Source organism: Ctenopharyngodon idella, chromosome 15, assembly GCF_019924925.1.
Source record: "Ctenopharyngodon idella isolate HZGC_01 chromosome 15, HZGC01, whole genome shotgun sequence".
NCBI classification, from domain to species: Eukaryota; Metazoa; Chordata; class Actinopteri; order Cypriniformes; family Xenocyprididae; genus Ctenopharyngodon; species Ctenopharyngodon idella.
The window spans coordinates 30,602,380-30,620,465 of NC_067234.1; the positions used below are offsets into that span (position 1 = coordinate 30,602,380).

Consider the following 18,086-nt stretch of genomic DNA (forward strand, 5'->3'; position numbering starts at 1 on the left):
TCAGCATGCTAACTAACTATGTCCACAGTGACTGGCTGATAGGGGAGGGGTCTCTGTCAGTGATTTAATCATAGAAATATTGTAGAACGAGGTATCATGTTGCTATATTCAACAACCATTTTAGGATTGTTTGTGATTTGGTCTTAGTGATTTATGAGTCTGCTTGACTACTCCTAACTTTTCACAGATTTAGGAGCTGGTTTTAGTGCTAAAATCTTTGTGAAATACTCCCAGTGGCGGTTCTAGACCAGCGTAACTGGGGGGGCCCAGCAGGGGCCACTTGTGCTTTTAGGGGGTACACGTTAACATTTATCTTAAAGGTATAGTTCACCTAAAAATGAAAATTCTGTCATCATTTACTCACCCTCATGTCATTCCAAATTTGACTTTCTTCTTTTGAACATAAAAGAAGACATTTTGAGAAATGTCTCATTGTTTTTTTGTTTTTTTCATCTGTATACAATAAAAGTCAATGGGCACCGAAACAGTTTGGTTACCAACATTCTTCAAAACATCTTCTTTTATATTCAACAGAAGAAACCCATACAGGATTGGAGCAACATGAGGGCGAACTAACACTTTAATCTATTTTCAGGATTATGGGAAGTCATTTTTACTGGGTCATGTTTCACTCTGCAGTCTCTACACGTGAACTAAAGTAATTTTTAATTTAATTTTTTTATTTGACAAGTAATATTTTATTGTGTGATAATGAGTAGGGATGACATACACTTTTAATATCTAGGCACTTTTCTGCATCTGTATATTTGAAACATAACACAAAACAAATTTATAACAAAACAAAGAAAAATCTGCTGTATAGTCTTACAGATGGGCCTAACACAAATCAAAATTAATTTAAAATTAATTTATCTGTAATATTATCATGCATGCAATTTATATAAGCAAAACTAAACCATTTATTTTACATGTTATTTTGTAGCCTACATCTGCTCTCTGATTGTGGACTGTGGCAAAGTTTGCAAGATTGTTTCAAGTTGTTTAATAACAAACATCTAATAGTCTACTGTAAAATCAACAGTGGGCAATTGGATAGATTCATATTATTTTTTACTATATGTGAGCACGACTAAAATTATTTTTTTTTTTTTTACCTGTATCTTTTCTGTGGTGAAACATTGTCTCTGTGATAGTTACTCATGAAAGGTCACGTTCATTGCGTTGCTCATAATTTATCTTTGGCTGCATTATCATGACATCCTAATTTGGGATTTAATCAAAGATTGACCATGTGGACGTGTTCAGAGAAATTAGCTATTGAAAAATTACATTTTAAAGACTTAAAGATTATTTCATTTTGCTGAACGAAATTCAAAGTCATCAAATCAGTGATCTGATCAATCGCTGCTTATGGATAAAGTTACACACAACACAACTTGTATAAAGAGAACCACAGCCTCTTCATGCAGTTTTGCTTCTCTACATTGGACATTGAGTAATTTCTTCTTCACAGATTTCAAAAGGTTATGGCACAATAAATTCTCTCTTTTCATTACTACCGCCACAGGAAATACTGCACATTGCGCTCATTTTCAAAAAATTGTTTGGTGCGATAGGATTCTAAATTTAGAGGGGCCAGAGGCAGGGCCAAGCTTGTTGGTACAGGGGCACTGAGGCTCAACAATATTAACAGAGCTGCTGAAAAGACTCTTTATTTCATGTCAATGGTTCCTGTTTTCACCTTATCATGCTGATAAATTGCCTGTAATTTGCCACTTAAAGCTCATTTCATTGACATTAACAGAGGGTATTTGTTTGTTATATATGTTTTGTATTTCTATATTTATTTCTGTGTTGTTTATGCTTTCAATGTTATCTTTATGTTGATTCAGTAATTCACCAATAAATGCTGGAATATTCCCATCAGCCTACAAGTGAAGACGAGCATCAGGAAGAGCTGAAATCTGTAAAGACGGAGTTTATTGAAGAGGACAGTGAGAACATGAGTGATCCAGAACCCCGAAGAATGAAACACACTGAAGATACCGAAGAACTAAGAGGATGGTGTTTATTCTTCCGTCTTCAGTCATTCATGATGCTGAACAACATTCATGTTATAATGCTTCAAGCACTTCATCACATTTAGATAAACAGTTAATCTATCAAACAATATTGTTTTCAACAAATGGTCAGTAAAGGGAGGTTTGAGCAATGTTCATATTGTTTGACAATGTCTGTTTTATTCATACTGGTAGCCAGAGGGCGCCCTCATGCAGAAAGTCCAAGAGTGAGATTCATAGAGCCATAATTCATAAGACATTCCAGAAATCCCTTTCATGGCATCCCGCTGTATTTTCAACAGAGTATATTTATAATGCAATGCTAATCGACATAGCCTTTTTTGAAGCCACATCGGATCACAGAAGGTTATTTCAAATACTTGACTTACGATATAAAGTGAGATTGGTGCAAAAACATGGTTTTAATCTCATAAATTGTCATGTTTTGATGGTGTGCTAAGCTAACACACTAGCAGGTGCATAAAGGCTAGCTTTATGCACCTGCCACCAGGAGCGAATATGTTTTATGAATAATTTTGAATAGTAAAGCTCATTGGACTGTTTATTTTATCAAGAAGGGCATTTGATGGAATTTCAAAGAAGGTGATGTGAGAAGTTTGATTAAAGAAATGAGGGATTAAAACCGTGTGAATGGAAAGTCATCATTAATTACAAAAAAGACAAAAGAATAATAATTAGTCTTCCCTGCACACATTCACACATCTCCGACCTGGTTATGGCTCTGAAACTGAATGGGGCAGTTTGCACCACATAGCAATAGTGACAATACACTTAATGGATGCTTAGAAAATGACAATAAACCTCAGCTAGCATTTTAGAGTCTTCTCAAAATAAAATCACACAACATGGTCTTAAAAACACAAAATGCATAGTTTTAGACTTATGATCTACAGATTTGAAATAGAACATGGCTTTAGCTGCAATTATGCATTTCTACAGGCCAACTTCAATTTTATTTTCATAAATATATTTCATAAAAAAAAAAAATCTAATAACTTTACAAAACATTTAAGCTCGTTATAACCATTTGTTTCATTACAATAAACTGCCAAGTGTCTGCTTTCAAATGAGACCATACTTATGGTTGTAGGGTAACTGTATCTGTTTTAGTTTGGCTATGCACTTTCTTGGGTTTTTTCAAAAGTGGGGATGCAGGCTAACAGCTTAACTGTTTTATTTTACATTTATTTTAGTTTGCAACAATGTTACCAGAAATTTAGACATTTTCAATATAGTTTACAATATTATGTTTTTATGAATAAACAGTAAAAACAAAAATATATGACGTAAATGAACTTTCCAGAATAGCAGACAGGGTTGTAAGAATAACTTAAGCATAGTTACTGATAAAGTTGTATTTCAAATAAATTATAACAGTTATTCATAGCTATAGAGATTCTTCTTCTTACAATAACGTTGGTAACAAGGGTGATGATGAATGTGATCAACACTGTACAGTTTGTGTAAAAACTGAGACAATGGATTGAGATTATTTTCTTGTCCTCCCATCAAGCTGTAGAAAGAGCCCAGGTGATAAAAGTTGTGAACAGAGTTGTATAAAAATGGTCTGTTTTTAAAAGGAGGAAAATCATATTAGTTAAGTAAAATATGTAGGACACAGATAATGCTATTAAAAATTGTTAATTTAAAACTAGTTAAAGTCACAGTCATAGACTTTCAGCATGTGAAATTTCTACAGACACAGCAACAGTCGTGACATCGCACTCTGCGGCTTCTTCTTTTTTATTTTACAAACATATATAACAAATAAAAATCATTCAAAAATGCTTTCTCATAGGAAAATTCACTTGTGTTTCCGGTGTCCTACATTCACATGAGTATGAATGGAAGTCACTGGAGGGAAATGTCTAGTGTAACCGGCCCTTAATAATTAAAAAGGTTTTTAGTAAAACTAATTAAATATCAACCTCACTGATCAATTATATATTTAATAGTTCTCACTACAGAAACATGGGATTTGTCTATAATTATTGTAAAATAATAATTGGAAGATCAATGGGCAGCTAGGCTCCGGTGGGAAGAAACACAGAAATAAAGGTTAACAACAATGTCCTGGACTACCAACCTGGAGCTGCTCCCACAATTTTTAATCTTAGATGTGGAAAAATGGGCAGAGGATGGATGTCGAGTCCCACAAGCTGTTTTGTTAAAAGGATAAAGCAACTGGAGAGAGCGTTTCATCACTGATATTGAAGGTAAGGTTAACATTACACAAAGCCAAACAAGTTAGCGAGATACATCTGCCTTGCCATTCAAAATGTTTGTCCATGTTAATTTTGTTTTTAATAAACATCAGCAGGACATTTTATGTTAGCATGCATTTCGAATGTTTTTCCAATGTTTGCAGACAGGCTTTGTTGTAAGGGCAAGGGCATTGGTCTCAATGCAAAAAAAAAAAAAAAAAAAAAAAATTATGATGGTTTTCTATGGTTTTCTATGAGTGGAAAGGGAGGCATGACTCCTGCTGTAACTTTACCTGCGGGTGTCGCTGTTGGGCAGTGTTCCTTAAAAAATGCAAGTGACGCGCTCTTTTTAATGTCATAATTTGTAATATTTGTGTTGTTTTATATGTAATATGGATTATTTTCTCATCCTATTTTTTTTTTTTTTTTTTTGAGGAGGCACTGCCTCCCTTGCCTCCTCGGAGGAAACGCCCCTGATACTTCACCTTTAAATGGTACGGTGCATCAGCTTAGGACACAAAAAAGACCAAAATTTGATCATGTAAGCTTTATGGTACACCTCAAACAAGGGAATTTATAGTAATTTATAGTGTTAATATTAATTAGCGAGTCCACTAATGGATTGGGTACACAGAGCATTCACAGCTGATATGGATTGCACACCCCTGATATATACATGCATTCACTGCAGAGGATCCATTGGTGAGCAAGCTAAAATTTCTCCAAATCTGTTCCGATGAAGAAACAAACTCATCTGCATCTTGGATTGCCTGAGGGTGAGTAAATTGTTTTCATTTTTGGGTGAAATTTTCCTTTAAAATATAGGTTCTTGTAAATTTGTCAGTCCACATCTGGTTAACTGAACCACAGAGTGAAAAGGGGTTGGACACTATCAAAAATGTGATATTCTTTAATGCATCTGATGTAGGGTTGTCAAAAGTACAGACGTCGGTACCAAGTCGGTACTGAAATTTTAAAATTGTGATGACAGCATTTTGAGCGTTGTTGAGCAGATTCTTAAACACCTCTGATTGGTCATTGTGTTCACATGCTCAACAGATATGTCTGTGATTGGCTACAATGATCAATGCTTCAAAAACATGTTGTAAATAGACATCAATGACAGTCTTTACTGAGAGCTTACACAGATACACACAAGAGCATTTGAGTGAGCAGACATGGAGGGCTCAGGGAGCGCTGTAGTGGATGCTGGCACCTGTAGAGGAGAAATGTGTGGCACATCAGATGGCAGTAGCCATCACAGGGAGCCCAACTAAAAATGGAAGAACCTCCGTGAGTGCCGGGACTGCAGTCGTGGCCTAATGGTTAGAGCAGGGGTGTCCAAACTCGGTCCTCTCTGTGCTGTAAGTAAAACTGCAGACTAGTATGCTTTGTGGGGAACACTGGAGTAGGGAATCTGCATTTGCTGCTGGTTCTTTCTTTTCTGAACATACTAGGAAAGGACCTGTTGAAAATATTGAAAATTTATATTTATAAACACTTGAAATTGTATGTGTTAACACTTTAGTATCTCACTTTTAACTAGTTGCTTATTAGCTTGCATATTGGCTGTTTATTAGTACTTATAAAGCACATATTCATGCCGTATTCTGCATGACCATATTCTACATCCCTAAATCCTACCCCATACCTAAACTTAAACATTACAACTACCTTACTACATATTAATAAGCAGTAAATTAAGAGTTTATTGAGGCAAAAGTCAGTTAATAGTGAATATGTGTTCCCCATACTAAAGTGTTACCTTGTAAGCCAACACATCAATATAATTTAAGAAATTATCTGCAACCTAGTCATTTCTTGCTGAATGCTGGGCTGTCTCAATCCCTGATTCTGTCAGCCAGACGGATTCAGAGTCAAAACCCGGGATTGGCTCTGACCCTGAACCTGCTCTTCCTGACCAACTGCCCCTGTTTATCACATCCACCAGCTGGAATGCCCTTAACCTCCACCAGAGGGCAGTCCTCCCTAGGCCTTTACCATCATCATGAACTATGTTTCCCATAAACCTTTGCCTGGACTCAGTATTGTGTGATTACATCCACCTGTGCATCATTACCTTGTTAACCCAGCCTATAAAAGCTGTGTGTCTTTTATTCAATCTTTTTTTTAGTTGTCTTTGTGAGGATGTATGTTTTGTTCTGCATTCTCAGTGTTATGGATTTCTTGTTCATGTTTGGATTATCTCATTTTAATAAATTTCTGCTTACATTTGGATCCAGCATCTCCTCTTCTCTACACTGACTACGTTACACTGTTATAAGAGAGAGAAAATTTATTACTGCACTTTCAATAAGTGCATACTCTGGCTCTTAATAAAAAAAGAAAGAGAGAGGAAATTAAAGAATGTTTAAAGAAAATAATATTTTCATTATTTCAGGGGTGTAACAACACACTCGTGTCACAATTCGCTTTGATACACAATACCAATCTTGCAATACAGTACAATGCACTCACAATAATTTGATCAAATCCAAAATAGAATTAAAATTGTATTTTTTTTTTAACACACATGGTGAACCGTTAAGTACTGTTCATTAAAATGTGCCGGGCGCACCGATCATCTTTCCCGTCCTTAAACTAGCAAAAGTGGATTCGGACACGCCCTAAGCGCGCCGTGCGCTTTAGACCATGCGTTTAGATCATTAAAATAGGGCCCATTATTTTTCTGTGATACTTTCCTTATTATACATGTGTTTGAACGTATTAAAAATAACATGACTAAACATAAAAGTGAAGAAAAAAATGCCAGTTATTTTTAAAAACAGCCCAAATTTTGTTCACCCACCCAATGCCTTTTTGTCCAGTCCAACCCGATCAAAAGAAGCCTGGCAACACTGGAGACTAGAATAAATTGACCAATATCTGCTGTTTAGGAAGAGGTAGTTGCTCAACTGCATTTGTGAGAAAATCAATCCAAGAGATCTCATAAAGATCTCAGGCACGTGTCTCACAATCGTAACAGGCCGGTATGCACTGGATTTGGTATTTGTTCAAAGGTCAAATGAAATTTGAAGAATGAATTGTATTTATTTGTAAAATGTGATGTAGGCTCATTTTATTTTATATTTGTAAAACACAATACATTTTATTTGTTACACCTCTGTGTTTTTGCTAAAAAAAAAAAAAAAAAAAAAAAAAAAACCTGACCTTTGTACTTGCAAATCACTTTCTGTTTGTTAGCGAGTCGGGTTTTCCTATGCAAATCAGATCATGATTGTTTGCATTATGTTAAGAATGTAAAATGTATCATTAAAAACATATGTACACTAAAAGCTTTGAAAATGCACAAAACAAAATGATAAATACCATCAGTTCACGTATTACTTCCTGTTTGACTTTTGCCCTATTAAGTGATTCCCCCTTTTCTTGCAGGCTAGCAGCCACATCAAACAGTGTATCCTTATTGATGGTCATATTAGGGCACTTCTCCTGCAGTGTAACTGCTGCCTTCTGAATTTCTTCTCATTGAATTTGCTTTTTCAAAAGGAGACATTGCAAATCTTTGTGGTCATCTATGTTCTTAGCCCATGCTTTTATGTAGTTCACTGCAGTTGTGAAGAATGATTTAGATGTTTTGAGAAAAGACTCTTTATAAATTGCTCCATTTCCACAAGCTCTCCTCTCAGCAAAACAGGGATTAAGATGTCATCACAGTTTTGCCTCAAAGTTCCTTATAATTCCTGAAGTTCCAGCGAATATTACTGACTTAGTATGTTATGGTATTCCTGACAAACAAACTCACAAAAGGTCTTCAGCCTTTCAACTCTGTGAAAATGTGAAAGTATATATGCATATGTGAAAGCTGTTTAAGATTAATGATGGAGTGTGATTCTGAAACTGTGTGCAGCTCAAAGCAGCGCACTCGGTGTAAAAAATGAAAACATTGAACTTGGAAAAATATTGAAACCATCGTTGGAGGTTTTGAGCTAAATATGGTGAGCCTCGTTTGAATGTGTGTTGAATGTGTTGAATGTGTGAATGCCTATTACACTTTAATGTGTTTTCATATCTGCGATGCTTAGTCGCTGTATTCTTACAGCAAATTCATATGTATAAATACAATAATGTAATCGCTGCTGCTTATATGCTTAGTAATTTACTCCTACATCAAATGCAAGACTGTAAAACATGACGTAGGGCTATGCAATTAATCAAAATCGAGTTTCGATTTCAATTTTGGCTTCCAATGATTATGAAAATACGATAATCAAGATAAATCAATTAGTGTGCCACATTCCACTCCTTTCCAGCTTTGTGCTTTTGCTCGTCCTGCTAGTAGCAACAGTTGCAGCCATGTCACAAAATGGGTTAAGACACGAACCCGCTCCAGGCTTCCTCGAGTCCGCTCCAGCCTTCCACGAGCCGGCTTCAGCCTTCCACGAGCCCGCTCCGGCCTTCCTCGAGCCCTCTCCGGCCTTCCACGAGCCCGCACCAGCCTTCCACGAGCCCTCTCCAGGCTTCCACGAGCTACTCACGAGCCCGCTCCAGCTGCCAATGAGTCCGCTCCAGATGCCAACGAGTCCGCTCCAGCTGTTCCCGAGTCCGCTCCAGCAGCCGACGAGCCCGCTCTAGCAGCCGTCAAGCCCGCTCTAGAATTCATGGGCGGGGTTTCTGTGTCGCCATGCCCTGCCGAGGCTCCAGTCCCGCCATGGCCTGCTAAGGCTCCAGACCCGCCATGGCCGCCCACGGCTCCTGACCCACCATGGCCTCCCACGGCTCCTGACCCGCCATGGCCTCCCAAGGCTCCTGACCCGCCATGGCTGCCTGAACTCCTAGACCTGCCCTGGAGACCTCCGTGCCCGTCCGTTCCTCTCCCTGCACCTGTGTGAGGTCTCCAGGGCGCCCGTGGGTTCGAATCCCACTTCTGACAATGCTAACCTTTGGCTGTGGGCTCAAGCTAGAGTCTTTAACCCTTTGGCAAGTTGATATTAATCCTGAACAAAAGCACTGCAACAACACTGCCACGCATTACACGAACACGAGAGGGATACTATGACTGCGTTTATATGACACTAGGCCTACTAAAACACTGGATTTCAATTGCATTGCACATCCAACGCTTTCAGAGGACACCGTAAAATTGAATGCAGTTTCATTTAATGAGATTCAGGAAAACTACTTGAAATGACACGGATTTTCTCAGAATCTCATGCTGTCTGCCCTAGAGAGGAGCCAGAGAGCCTTTTGGCCGCAGGAGAAATGGACAATCACACGAAAGGGAATAAAGGAAAGCGCTCTTTCGTCTAAAGGCTCTCGTGCACCAAAAGGCACCACCCTGCCACGTGTGAGGCTCGAACTCACGACCTTCAGATCATGAGACAAACACGCTGCCTAACTGCGCCAATGAGGCATGTTCTTTGGTAGGGCTCGAATCCCACTTCTGACAATGCTAACCTTTGGCTGTGGGCACAAGCTAGAGTCTTTAACCCTTTGGCAAGTTGATATTAAACCTTAACAAAAGGATTCTAGGTTCGACTCTTGCTTGAGCGGTTGCAGCGAACTCAGGTAGGGGCCCACAGCCAGGCTTGAGGGGGCGGGACAAACAGCCCTTCCCTGGTGGTCTAGTGGTTAGGATTCGGCGCTCTCACCGCTGCGGCCCGGGTTCGATTCCCGGTCAGGGAATGCGCTTTTACGCTTCCAAAACTCAGGCGCGGCCACGAAAGTATTTGCGTGTGAAAAAGACCTCCTTCGAGCCGGAGTCGAACCAGCGACCTAAGGATTGCTAACTCTCCACCTACAGTCCTCCGCTCTACCAGCTGAGCTATCGAAGGCACGCAGCTGGGGAAAGGAACCACAACCTATCAGGTTGCTGCAGCGCCACTGCTGGCTAAAAATGCTTCTGCCGCAGACAGACGCGCTGGCTGGAATCCTGACCGCTAGACAGCTCCTCGTTAGTATAGTGGACAGTATCTCCGCCTGTCACGCGGAAGACCGGGGTTCGATTCCCCGACGGGGAGGCCGCGTCCTTTGCTGCTGCCCAACGACCCACACAAAATTGTTTTGCTCCAGCAAGGGCTCGCGGACGACCGCTTCAACGACATCTTGCAAATGCATGGACGATGATTTAGCCATTTCATATTGTGTTTGGTGTCTATCTGTTCCCTACGATGCCTTTAATCATTTGAAAGAGGTTTGGTAAAGAAATAATGCATGGGTAAAATGTTAAAGACTGCTGGCTAAAAATGCTTCTGCCGCAGACAGACGCGCTGGCTGTTCGACGAGGGAAGCAAACACAAGCCGAGCTTCCCATACCGGGAGTCGAACCCGGGCCGCCTGGGTGAAAACCAGGAATCCTGACCGCTAGACCATATGGGACCTTCGGCAAGAAACTACTGTAGGCAATTGGTTGGATCTGCCCTTGACCTTCCTGAAGTAGTACAGCCCCAATGCCATGCTCAGAAGCATATGTGGGCATGGTAAAAGTCTTTTCGAGGCACCGATCGGGGCGACGGCCTGCAACCGCAGCTCCTCGTTAGTATAGTGGACAGTATCTCCGCCTGTCACGCGGAAGACCGGGGTTCGATTCCCCGACGGGGAGACCCGTTTTTATTTTGCTCCAGCTCCAGTAAGCTTGAGCCAAAAGCGATGCGTTGGCCGGGAATCGAACCCGGGTCAACTGCTTGGAAGGCAGCTATGCTCACCACTATACCACCAACGCAGGCGCTTGGGTGCCGGCTGATGCCGGCTTTTGTGCGGTCAGCGAAGGACCTGAAACGCTCTTTGTTTGGACCCGGCACAGAAAAGAACACGTGAACCAGGCTGTTGACGAGCACCGCATTCCTGGAATGGAACGGGTGGATGAGTTGGCACAGTGTCTAGTGGAGCTGATCTTCATAAGGTTGTGTAACATCCGCCGAAGCCCCAAAAAACAGCGGAAAGAATCTTTGTCCAGATGGGAACTCATTCTTCGTGATTACAGAAGAATTCGGCAGCTAATGAGCGAAACAACCCTTCAGTTAGTTGAGGTAAACCAGAGGACCCTTACAACGTGGCACAATGAACGCTTAAAGGGTCAGGAGGTCTCAGTGCTGTTGCAAGGGCTGGAGCTTCCAGAGGCACGTCCAGTGGCACTGGATGCTCTGCCTCCAGCACGAGTACAGCCTGTTGTGCCACCACAATATAGTCACCAGTTGCATAACTACCAGATGCCACCAGACACAGCTGGACAGGCAAAAACAAAGATTAGAAAGATCCAGCCCTCAGCTGCCTGTACATCTGCCACAGCAACTTCATTTGAGCCATCAGCCTTACACCCTTAGCGTTCAGCCACGTTCAGCCAGCTAAGGACAATTTATCCCAGGCCGACAGCACCACACCCATTGGTTCCTGACACACCCTCTGCCCCTGTTGTGTCTCAGATGTTACTGTTGCCCTGCCCAGCCCCATTTTCCAGCATTAACCCTGGAGCCATTTCCTCTGACCCACCTGACAAAGCCACCCCAACCAAACGGTCATACAATCGTACTGTAAAAGCAAATACGTGCAGAAAGTGTGGCCAATTTCGTACTCAAGAAACTGGCCATAGCCAGTACAAAGGCAAAATATTTTTCCCAAATAAAGAAACAATTACTAAGGAGCAGTGGTTACTGAATATGAGAAAATAACACACTTGTTTCTGTGTGATACAATCATTTTGCTCTCTTGGTTGGCTCTGTTCTTTTCTTTAACTTCCAGCCATATTTAATGGTTAAAGTATTATACTGTGCACTTTTTATCTTATATTATTATTATTATTATTATTATAATAGAAAAGTTTATGTGTAGAGGAAACAATATTAAGTAAAATACCAAAATGTGTATATGTGAGTATGTATAAGGATATGTATACATACACTATAATACATATGGGAATATAAAATAAATATTAAACAACAATAAACTATTATATATATTTATATACACTACCAGTCAAAAGTTTTTGAACTGTAAGATTTTTAAATGTTTTTAAAAGCTCACCTGCTCACCAAGGCTTCATTTATTTGATCAAAATACAGCAAAAACAGTAATTGTCACGGTTCCCTCTGTTCCCGGACTCCATTACCCATGATCCTCCTGTTTCCTCACCTGCACTTACTTCCTCGTCATCTCCCCATCATTATGCCGCTCCAATGTCCAAGCCACAGGGGGAGGTGGAGGAACTCGACAGGGTTCGCCAGGTGGGGAACTCGCTGGAGCAATGGATGCTTGTATCCGGCCCAGGGGGCGGGAATGGCATAGCAAGCCGACACTAGAACGGGTCCTTCATGTTACCGGCTACTGGAAGCGAGTACACGGGGAGATCCTGGTTCGACACAAAGGCTATAGAATCTAGCAAACGTGTTTGGTGTCGCCTGGAGAAATGGACAATCACATGAAAGGGAATAAAGGAAAGCGCTCTTTCTTTTTTGCTTTGGCTGGGCTGAGCGGTGAAGCACTAGCTTCCAGATCATCTGCCATTCGGTGGAGCTCCGAAAATACTGCTCACCCTCAGCCCTTGTGTCAGGATGGCCGAGCGGTCTAAGGCGCTGCGTTCAGGTCGCAGTCTCCCCTGGAGGCGTGGGTTCGAATCCCACTTCTGACAATGCTAACCTTTGGCTGTGGGCTCAAGCTAGAGTCTTTAACCCTTTGGCAAGCTGATATTAATCCTGAACAAAAGCACTGCAACAACACTGCCACGCATCACACGAACACGAGAGGGATACTATGACTGCGTTTATACGACACTAGGCCTACTAAAACACTGGATTTCAATTGCATTGCACGTCCAACGCTTTCAGAGGACGCCGTAAAATTGAATGCAGTTTCATTTAATGAGATTCAGGGAAACTACTTGACATGACACAGATTTTCTCAGAATCTCATGCTGTCTGCCCTAGAGAGGAGCTGAAGAGCCTTTTGGCCGCAGGAGTAATGGACAATCACACGAAAGGGAATAAAGGAAAGCGCTCTTTCGTCTAAAGGCTCTCGTGCGCCAAAAGGAACCACCCTGCCCCGTGTGAGGCTCGAACTCACGACCTTCAGATTATGAGACTGACGCGCTGCCTAACTGCGCCAACGAGGCATGTTCTTTGGCAGGGCTCGAATCCCACTTCTGACAATGCTAACCTTTGGCTGTGGGCACAAGCTAGAGTCTTTAACCCTTTGGCAAGTTGATATTAAACCTTAACAAAAGGATTCTAGGTTCGACTCTTGCTTGAGCGGTTGCAGCGAACTCAGGTAGGGGCCCACAGCCAGGCTTGAGGGGGCGGGACAAACAGCCCTTCCCTGGTGGTCTAGTGGTTAGGATTCGGCGCTCTCACCGCCGCGGCCCGGGTTCGATTCCCGGTCAGGGAATGCGCTTTTACGCTTCCAAAACTCAGGCGCGGCCACAAAAGTGTTTGCGTGTGAAAAAGACCTCCTTCGAGCCGGAGTCGAACCAGCGACCTAAGGATTGCTAACTCTCCACCTACAGTCCTCCGCTCTACCAGCTGAGCTATCGAAGGCACGCAGCTGGGGAAAGGAACCACAACCTATCAGGTTGCTGCAGCGCCACTGCTGGCTAAAAATGCTTCTGCCGCAGACAGACGCGCTGGCTGGAATCCTGACCGCTAGACAGCTCCTCGTTAGTATAGTGGACAGTATCTCCGCCTGTCACGCGGAAGACCGGGGTTCGATTCCCCGACGGGGAGGCCGCGTCCTTTGCTGCTGCCCAACGACCCACACAAAATTGTTTTGCTCCAGCAAGGGCTCGCGGACGACCGCTTCAACGACATCTTGCAAATGCATGGACGATGATTTAGCCATTTCATATTGTGTTTGGTGTCTATCTGTTCCCTACGATGCCTTTAATCATTTGAAAGAGGTTTGGTAAAGAAATAATGCATGGGTAAAATGTTAAAGACTGCTGGCTAAAAATGCTTCTGCCGCAGACAGACGCGCTGGCTGTTCGACGAGGGAAGCAAACACAAGCCGAGCTTCCCATACCGGGAGTCGAACCCGGGCCGCCTGGGTGAAAACCAGGAATCCTGACCGCTAGACCATATGGGACCTTCGGCAAGAAACTACTGTAGGCAATTGGTTGGATCTGCCCTTGACCTTCCTGAAGTAGTACAGCCCCAATGCCATGCTCAGAAGCATATGTGGGCATGGTAAAAGTCTTTTCGAGGCACCGATCGGGGCGACGGCCTGCAACCGCAGCTCCTCGTTAGTATAGTGGACAGTATCTCCGCCTGTCACGCGGAAGACCGGGGTTCGATTCCCCGACGGGGAGACCCGTTTTTATTTTGCTCCAGCTCCAGTAAGCTTGAGCCAAAAGCGATGCGTTGGCCGGGAATCGAACCCGGGTCAACTGCTTGGAAGGCAGCTATGCTCACCACTATACCACCAACGCAGGCGCTTGGGTGCCGGCTGATGCCGGCTTTTGTGCGGTCAGCGAAGGACCTGAAACGCTCTTTGTTTGGACCCGGCACAGAAAAGAACACGTGAACCAGGCTGTTGACGAGCACCGCATTCCTGGAATGGAACGGGTGGATGAGTTGGCACAGTGTCTAGTGGAGCTGATCTTCATAAGGTTGTGTAACATCCGCCGAAGCCCCAAAAAACAGCGGAAAGAATCTTTGTCCAGATGGGAACTCATTCTTCGTGATTACAGAAGAATTCGGCAGCTAATGAGCGAAACAACCCTTCAGTTAGTTGAGGTAAACCAGAGGACCCTTACAACGTGGCACAATGAACGCTTAAAGGGTCAGGAGGTCTCAGTGCTGTTGCAAGGGCTGGAGCTTCCAGAGGCACGTCCAGTGGCATTGGATGCTCTGCCTCCAGCACGAGTACAGCCTGTTGTGCCACCACAATATAGTCACCAGTTGCATAACTACCAGATGCCACCAGACACAGCTGGACAGGCAAAAACAAAGATTAGAAAGATCCAGCCCTCAGCTGCCTGTACATCTGCCACAGCAACTTCATTTGAGCCATCAGCCTTACACCCTTAGCGTTCAGCCACGTTCAGCCAGCTAAGGACAATTTATCCCAGGCCGACAGCACCACACCCATTGGTTCCTGACACACCCTCTGCCCCTGTTGTGTCTCAGATGTTACTGTTGCCCTGCCCAGCCCCATTTTCCAGCATTAACCCTGGAGCCATTTCCTCTGACCCACCTGACAAAGCCACCCCAACCAAACGGTCATACAATCGTACTGTAAAAGCAAATACGTGCAGAAAGTGTGGCCAATTTCGTACTCAAGAAACTGGCCATAGCCAGTACAAAGGCAAAATATTTTTCCCAAATAAAGAAACAATTACTAAGGAGCAGTGGTTACTGAATATGAGAAAATAACACACTTGTTTCTGTGTGATACAATCATTTTGCTCTCTTGGTTGGCTCTGTTCTTTTCTTTAACTTCCAGCCATATTTAATGGTTAAAGTATTATACTGTGCACTTTTTATCTTATATTATTATTATTATTATTATTATAATAGAAAAGTTTATGTGTAGAGGAAACAATATTAAGTAAAATACCAAAATGTGTATATGTGAGTATGTATAAGGATATGTATACATACACTATAATACATATGGGAATATAAAATAAATATTAAACAACAATAAACTATTATATATATTTATATACACTACCAGTCAAAAGTTTTTGAACTGTAAGATTTTTAAATGTTTTTAAAAGCTCACCTGCTCACCAAGGCTTCATTTATTTGATCAAAATACAGCAAAAACAGTAATTGTCACGGTTCCCTCTGTTCCCGGACTCCATTACCCATGATCCTCCTGTTTCCTCACCTGCACTTACTTCCTCGTCATCTCCCCATCATTATGCCGCTCCAATGTCCAAGCCACAGGGGGAGGTGGAGGAACTCGACAGGGTTCGCCAGGTGGGGAACTCGCTGGAGCAATGGATGCTTGTATCCGGCCCAGGGGGCGGGAATGGCATAGCAAGCCGACACTAGAACGGGTCCTTCATGTTACCGGCTACTGGAAGCGAGTACACGGGGAGATCCTGGTTCGACACAAAGGCTATAGAATCTAGCAAACGTGTTTGGTGTCGCCTGGAGAAATGGACAATCACATGAAAGGGAATAAAGGAAAGCGCTCTTTCTTTTTTGCTTTGGCTGGGCTGAGCGGTGAAGCACTAGCTTCCAGATCATCTGCCATTCGGTGGAGCTCCGAAAATACTGCTCACCCTCAGCCCTTGTGTCAGGATGGCCGAGCGGTCTAAGGCGCTGCGTTCAGGTCGCAGTCTCCCCTGGAGGCGTGGGTTCGAATCCCACTTCTGACAATGCTAACCTTTGGCTGTGGGCTCAAGCTAGAGTCTTTAACCCTTTGGCAAGCTGATATTAATCCTGAACAAAAGCACTGCAACAACACTGCCACGCATCACACGAACACGAGAGGGATACTATGACTGCGTTTATACGACACTAGGCCTACTAAAACACTGGATTTCAATTGCATTGCACGTCCAACGCTTTCAGAGGACGCCGTAAAATTGAATGCAGTTTCATTTAATGAGATTCAGGGAAACTACTTGACATGACACAGATTTTCTCAGAATCTCATGCTGTCTGCCCTAGAGAGGAGCTGAAGAGCCTTTTGGCCGCAGGAGTAATGGACAATCACACGAAAGGGAATAAAGGAAAGCGCTCTTTCGTCTAAAGGCTCTCGTGCGCCAAAAGGAACCACCCTGCCCCGTGTGAGGCTCGAACTCACGACCTTCAGATTATGAGACTGACGCGCTGCCTAACTGCGCCAACGAGGCATGTTCTTTGGCAGGGCTCGAATCCCACTTCTGACAATGCTAACCTTTGGCTGTGGGCACAAGCTAGAGTCTTTAACCCTTTGGCAAGTTGATATTAAACCTTAACAAAAGGATTCTAGGTTCGACTCTTGCTTGAGCGGTTGCAGCGAACTCAGGTAGGGGCCCACAGCCAGGCTTGAGGGGGCGGGACAAACAGCCCTTCCCTGGTGGTCTAGTGGTTAGGATTCGGCGCTCTCACCGCCGCGGCCCGGGTTCGATTCCCGGTCAGGGAATGCGCTTTTACGCTTCCAAAACTCAGGCGCGGCCACGAAAGTGTTTGCGTGTGAAAAAGACCTCCTTCGAGCCGGAGTCGAACCAGCGACCTAAGGATTGCTAACTCTCCACCTACAGTCCTCCGCTCTACCAGCTGAGCTATCGAAGGCACGCAGCTGGGGAAAGGAACCACAACCTATCAGGTTGCTGCAGCGCCACTGCTGGCTAAAAATGCTTCTGCCGCAGACAGACGCGCTGGCTGGAATCCTGACCGCTAGACAGCTCCTCGTTAGTATAGTGGACAGTATCTCCGCCTGTCACGCGGAAGACCGGGGTTCGATTCCCCGACGGGGAGGCCGCGTCCTTTGCTGCTGCCCAACGACCCACACAAAATTGTTTTGCTCCAGCAAGGGCTCGCGGACGACCGCTTCAACGACATCTTGCAAATGCATGGACGATGATTTAGCCATTTCATATTGTGTTTGGTGTCTATCTGTTCCCTACGATGCCTTTAATCATTTGAAAGAGGTTTGGTAAAGAAATAATGCATGGGTAAAATGTTAAAGACTGCTGGCTAAAAATGCTTCTGCCGCAGACAGACGCGCTGGCTGTTCGACGAGGGAAGCAAACACAAGCCGAGCTTCCCATACCGGGAGTCGAACCCGGGCCGCCTGGGTGAAAACCAGGAATCCTGACCGCTAGACCATATGGGACCTTCGGCAAGAAACTACTGTAGGCAATTGGTTGGATCTGCCCTTGACCTTCCTGAAGTAGTACAGCCCCAATGCCATGCTCAGAAGCATATGTGGGCATGGTAAAAGTCTTTTCGAGGCA

General features: G+C 43.4%; 20 non-coding genes across 20 annotated transcripts; 10 read left to right on the forward strand and 10 right to left on the reverse strand.

The window, feature by feature from the left end:
- The first annotated feature begins 9,820 nt into the window (after nucleotides 1-9,820).
- Nucleotides 9,821-9,892, forward strand: trnae-cuc (transfer RNA glutamic acid (anticodon CUC)). Its single transcript has one exon. It is a non-coding gene; the product is annotated as a tRNA-Glu (tRNA).
- Nucleotides 9,893-9,954: 62 nt separating this feature from the next.
- trnay-gua (transfer RNA tyrosine (anticodon GUA)) lies at nucleotides 9,955-10,041 on the reverse strand. Its single transcript is given in 2 exon segments — nucleotides 9,955-9,990; nucleotides 10,005-10,041. It is a non-coding gene; the product is annotated as a tRNA-Tyr (tRNA).
- Nucleotides 10,042-10,155: 114 nt separating this feature from the next.
- Nucleotides 10,156-10,227, forward strand: trnad-guc (transfer RNA aspartic acid (anticodon GUC)). Its single transcript has one exon. It is a non-coding gene; the product is annotated as a tRNA-Asp (tRNA).
- A 286-nt stretch (nucleotides 10,228-10,513) lies between these two features.
- Nucleotides 10,514-10,585, reverse strand: trnae-uuc (transfer RNA glutamic acid (anticodon UUC)). Its single transcript has one exon. It is a non-coding gene; the product is annotated as a tRNA-Glu (tRNA).
- Nucleotides 10,586-10,736: 151 nt separating this feature from the next.
- On the forward strand, nucleotides 10,737-10,808 carry trnad-guc (transfer RNA aspartic acid (anticodon GUC)). The gene has a single exon. It is a non-coding gene; the product is annotated as a tRNA-Asp (tRNA).
- A 48-nt stretch (nucleotides 10,809-10,856) lies between these two features.
- trnag-ucc (transfer RNA glycine (anticodon UCC)) lies at nucleotides 10,857-10,928 on the reverse strand. Its single transcript has one exon. It is a non-coding gene; the product is annotated as a tRNA-Gly (tRNA).
- A 1,819-nt stretch (nucleotides 10,929-12,747) lies between these two features.
- trnal-cag (transfer RNA leucine (anticodon CAG)) lies at nucleotides 12,748-12,830 on the forward strand. Its single transcript has one exon. It is a non-coding gene; the product is annotated as a tRNA-Leu (tRNA).
- A 406-nt stretch (nucleotides 12,831-13,236) lies between these two features.
- trnam-cau (transfer RNA methionine (anticodon CAU)) lies at nucleotides 13,237-13,310 on the reverse strand. Its single transcript has one exon. It is a non-coding gene; the product is annotated as a tRNA-Met (tRNA).
- A 200-nt stretch (nucleotides 13,311-13,510) lies between these two features.
- On the forward strand, nucleotides 13,511-13,582 carry trnae-cuc (transfer RNA glutamic acid (anticodon CUC)). Its single transcript has one exon. It is a non-coding gene; the product is annotated as a tRNA-Glu (tRNA).
- A 62-nt stretch (nucleotides 13,583-13,644) lies between these two features.
- On the reverse strand, nucleotides 13,645-13,731 carry trnay-gua (transfer RNA tyrosine (anticodon GUA)). The gene is given in 2 exon segments: nucleotides 13,645-13,680; nucleotides 13,695-13,731. It is a non-coding gene; the product is annotated as a tRNA-Tyr (tRNA).
- Nucleotides 13,732-13,845: 114 nt separating this feature from the next.
- trnad-guc (transfer RNA aspartic acid (anticodon GUC)) lies at nucleotides 13,846-13,917 on the forward strand. Its single transcript has one exon. It is a non-coding gene; the product is annotated as a tRNA-Asp (tRNA).
- Nucleotides 13,918-14,203: 286 nt separating this feature from the next.
- trnae-uuc (transfer RNA glutamic acid (anticodon UUC)) lies at nucleotides 14,204-14,275 on the reverse strand. Its single transcript has one exon. It is a non-coding gene; the product is annotated as a tRNA-Glu (tRNA).
- A 151-nt stretch (nucleotides 14,276-14,426) lies between these two features.
- On the forward strand, nucleotides 14,427-14,498 carry trnad-guc (transfer RNA aspartic acid (anticodon GUC)). Its single transcript has one exon. It is a non-coding gene; the product is annotated as a tRNA-Asp (tRNA).
- A 48-nt stretch (nucleotides 14,499-14,546) lies between these two features.
- On the reverse strand, nucleotides 14,547-14,618 carry trnag-ucc (transfer RNA glycine (anticodon UCC)). Its single transcript has one exon. It is a non-coding gene; the product is annotated as a tRNA-Gly (tRNA).
- A 1,819-nt stretch (nucleotides 14,619-16,437) lies between these two features.
- On the forward strand, nucleotides 16,438-16,520 carry trnal-cag (transfer RNA leucine (anticodon CAG)). The gene has a single exon. It is a non-coding gene; the product is annotated as a tRNA-Leu (tRNA).
- A 406-nt stretch (nucleotides 16,521-16,926) lies between these two features.
- On the reverse strand, nucleotides 16,927-17,000 carry trnam-cau (transfer RNA methionine (anticodon CAU)). The gene has a single exon. It is a non-coding gene; the product is annotated as a tRNA-Met (tRNA).
- A 200-nt stretch (nucleotides 17,001-17,200) lies between these two features.
- On the forward strand, nucleotides 17,201-17,272 carry trnae-cuc (transfer RNA glutamic acid (anticodon CUC)). Its single transcript has one exon. It is a non-coding gene; the product is annotated as a tRNA-Glu (tRNA).
- Nucleotides 17,273-17,334: 62 nt separating this feature from the next.
- Nucleotides 17,335-17,421, reverse strand: trnay-gua (transfer RNA tyrosine (anticodon GUA)). Its single transcript is given in 2 exon segments — nucleotides 17,335-17,370; nucleotides 17,385-17,421. It is a non-coding gene; the product is annotated as a tRNA-Tyr (tRNA).
- Nucleotides 17,422-17,535: 114 nt separating this feature from the next.
- Nucleotides 17,536-17,607, forward strand: trnad-guc (transfer RNA aspartic acid (anticodon GUC)). The gene has a single exon. It is a non-coding gene; the product is annotated as a tRNA-Asp (tRNA).
- Nucleotides 17,608-17,893: 286 nt separating this feature from the next.
- trnae-uuc (transfer RNA glutamic acid (anticodon UUC)) lies at nucleotides 17,894-17,965 on the reverse strand. The gene has a single exon. It is a non-coding gene; the product is annotated as a tRNA-Glu (tRNA).
- Nucleotides 17,966-18,086: the final 121 nt, after the last annotated feature.